The 3,463-nt window shown below is 49.6% G+C and overlaps 2 non-coding genes across 2 annotated transcripts; both read left to right on the forward strand.

Annotated features, from left to right (window-relative positions):
- The first annotated feature begins 365 nt into the window (after positions 1-365).
- On the forward strand, positions 366-2,165 carry LOC146447438 (small subunit ribosomal RNA). The gene has a single exon (XR_014861865.1). It is a non-coding gene; the product is annotated as a small subunit ribosomal RNA (ribosomal RNA).
- A 199-nt stretch (positions 2,166-2,364) lies between these two features.
- Positions 2,365-2,518, forward strand: LOC146447439 (5.8S ribosomal RNA). The gene has a single exon (XR_014861863.1). It is a non-coding gene; the product is annotated as a 5.8S ribosomal RNA (ribosomal RNA).
- The last annotated feature ends 945 nt before the right edge of the window (positions 2,519-3,463 follow it).

Below are 3,463 nucleotides of genomic sequence, written 5' to 3' on the forward strand. Positions count from 1 at the left end.
GGGAAAAGATGATGCCCGAAAGCATTGTCACTGTAGTGGCAGGCAGAGTGTAGATGGAAGTTGTGTACGCTAGCCTTTGGCTAATGATAGAGACAAAAGAGCAGGAGGATATTTTCCTTCGCAGAAGCACTTTTCTTGCCTTCCTTCAGCTCGCTTGGCGAGTCTGACAGGTATGCCTGAACTGTGCACGGGTCCAGTTGTGAGAAAGACGTGGCAAACAAGACGGGGTTTCCCTTGACCGAGGGACCGTGTGGTCCGTTTGGCTCATGGGTTCCCCCCGTGGAGGCAAAATCTAAGAAAGCTTGCTCTCCCTCTGCGGAGGGGGGCCGCTTAGCAAGGAACTTCTGTTCCCTGCGGTGGATAGTTACCTGGTTGATCCTGCCAGTAGTCATATGCTTGTCTCAAAGATTAAGCCATGCATGTCTAAGTATAAGCACTTGTACTGTGAAACTGCGAATGGCTCATTAAATCAGTTATCGTTTATTTGATTGTACCATTACTACTTGGATAACCGTAGTAATTCTAGAGCTAATACATGCGAAAAGTCCCGACTTCTGGAAGGGATGTATTTATTAGATTAAAAACCAATGCGGGTTCTGCCCGGTCATTTGGTGATTCATAGTAACTGATCGAATCGCACGGCCTTGCGCTGGCGATGTTTCATTCAAATTTCTGCCCTATCAACTGTCGATGGTAAGGTAGTGGCTTACCATGGTTGCAACGGGTGACGGAGAATTAGGGTTCGATTCCGGAGAGGGAGCCTGAGAAACGGCTACCACATCCAAGGAAGGCAGCAGGCGCGCAAATTACCCAATCCTGACTCAGGGAGGTAGTGACAAGAAATAACAATACAGGGCTTTTACAAGTCTTGTAATTGGAATGAGTACAACTTAAATCCTTTAACGAGGATCCATTGGAGGACAAGTCTGGTGCCAGCACCCGCGGTAATTCCAGCTCCAATAGCGTATATTAAAGTTGTTGCAGTTAAAAAGCTCGTAGTTGGATTTCGGGATGGCTCGGCCGGTCTGCCGCAAGGTATGTTACTGGCCGGGCTGTTCTTCCTCGCAAAGACTGGGTGTGCTCTTAACTGAGTGTGCTCAGGATCTGCGACGTTTACTTTGAAAAAATTAGAGTGTTCAAAGCAAGCCAGCGCTTGAATACGTAAGCATGGAATAATGGAATAGGACTTTGGTTCTATTTTGTTGGTTTCTGGAACCGAAGTAATGATTAAGAGAGACAATTGGGGGCATTCGTATTTCGTTGTCAGAGGTGAAATTCTTGGATTTACGAAAGACGAACTACTGCGAAAGCATTTGCCAAGAGTGTTTTCATTAATCAAGAACGAAAGTTAGAGGATCGAAGACGATCAGATACCGTCCTAGTTCTAACCATAAACGATGCCAACTAGGGATCAGAGGGTGTTATTGGATGACCCCTTTGGCACCTTATGGGAAACCAAAGTTTTTGGGTTCCGGGGGAAGTATGGTTGCAAAGCTGAAACTTAAAGGAATTGACGGAAGGGCACCACCAGGAGTGGAGCCTGCGGCTTAATTTGACTCAACACGGGGAAACTCACCAGGTCCAGACATAGTGAGGATTGACAGATTGAGAGCTCTTTCTTGATTCTATGGGTGGTGGTGCATGGCCGTTCTTAGTTGGTGGAGTGATTTGTCTGGTTAATTCCGTTAACGAACGAGACCTTAACCTGCTAAATAGTTACGCGAATCCCGATTCGCGGTTAACTTCTTAGAGGGACTGTTGGTATGCAACCAAAGTCAGGAAGGCAATAACAGGTCTGTGATGCCCTTAGATGTTCTGGGCCGCACGCGCGCTACACTGACGATGTCAAAGAGTATCTCCTTCACCGAGAGGTGTGGGTAATCTTCTAAACATCGTCGTGCTGGGGATAGATCATTGCAATTATTGATCTTGAACGAGGAATTCCTAGTAAGCGCGAGTCATCAGCTCGCGTTGATTACGTCCCTGCCCTTTGTACACACCGCCCGTCGCTACTACCGATTGAATGGTTTAGTGAGGCCTCCTGACTGGCGCCGATACTCTGGCAACAGAGCGCCGGATGCCGGAAAGTTGGTCAAACTTGATCATTTAGAGGAAGTAAAAGTCGTAACAAGGTTTCCGTAGGTGAACCTGCGGAAGGATCATTACCGATGAAACAATCCAAAACGAGTCTTTGAGACTTGTTTACCGTGTGAACTGTACGCAATCTTTTAGGGGTCGGTCTCTGTGCCGTTAAATGGTCGTCCGTCGCTTGGCGTGCGTTCGGTCAGCCCCGACTTTATGTTTTTACAAACTTTGTTTATTCAGTCTGAGAACCAATAGTGTTGGAAAACAAAAAAGAGAGACAACTTTTAACGGTGGATCTCTTGGCTCACGCATCGATGAAGAACGCAGCCAGCTGCGATAAGTAGTGTGAATTGCAGAATTCAGTGAATCATCGAATCTTTGAACGCAAATGGCGCTCTTGGGTTCTCCCAGGAGCATGTCTGCCTGAGTGTCGGATATCATCCAACGCACTTGAGTGTGCGGCATTGAGGCGTCACGGCACACTTATGCCGCCGTGTCCCTTGAAAAGCAGAGAGACTCGCATCGTGCGTTGTTTTGCTGCACCCCCATGCGAAGGCTAAAAATCCATTTGGTCCTTGGCTGGGTGAGTGTCCGGAGCGCGCGCGGAGTCCCACGACAAAAACATAACTATCTGGACCTCAGGTCAGGCAAGGCTACCCGCTGAATTTAAGCATATTAATAAGCGGAGGAAAAGAAACTAACAAGGATTCCCCCAGTAACGGCGAGTGAAGCGGGAAGAGCTCAAATTTGAAATCTCCGAGGCCTGAACGCTTCGGCGAGTTGTAGTTGCGAGAAGCACTTTCTCGGCGGACCGACCATGCCTAAGTTGCTTGGAACAGCACGTCGCAGAGGGTGACAACCCCGTCTGTGGCGCGGACGGCCGCTCACGATGTGCTTTCGAAGAGTCGGGTTGTTTGGGAATGCAGCCCAAAACGGGTGGTAAACTCCATCTAAAGCTAAATACTGGCGTGAGACCGATAGCGAACAAGTACCGTGAGGGAAAGATGAAAAGAACTTTGAAAAGAGAGTTAAAAAGTACGTGAAACCGTTGGAAGGGAAACGAATGGACTCAGCAATGCGCCGTTTGAGATTCAGCCGGCGGGTAGTGCCGGCCCGGGGTTTGCGGATCTGAATGGACCGCGGTCCCGGGCTCGGAGCTCCCGGTCGTCGCACTTCTCTTGGGCGCGCGTCAACGTCGGTTGGGACTGGGTCTGAAAGGTGCCGGAAAGGTAGGTCTGTGCGTCCCTTCGGGGTCGCTCGGTCTGTTACAGCCCGGTTCTCCTCGCGGCTCGGGCCCGACCGAGGCGGTGCAGCGCATGCCTCTCGTAAGGCTAGGGTCCCGTCCCTCCGGCCGGTTGTCGAATGTGGTGGACTGCTT

Source organism: Pavona decussata, unplaced genomic scaffold (genome assembly GCF_977016875.1).
Source record: "Pavona decussata unplaced genomic scaffold, jaPavDecu1.1 SCAFFOLD_2285, whole genome shotgun sequence".
Taxonomy (NCBI): domain Eukaryota; kingdom Metazoa; phylum Cnidaria; class Anthozoa; order Scleractinia; family Agariciidae; genus Pavona; species Pavona decussata.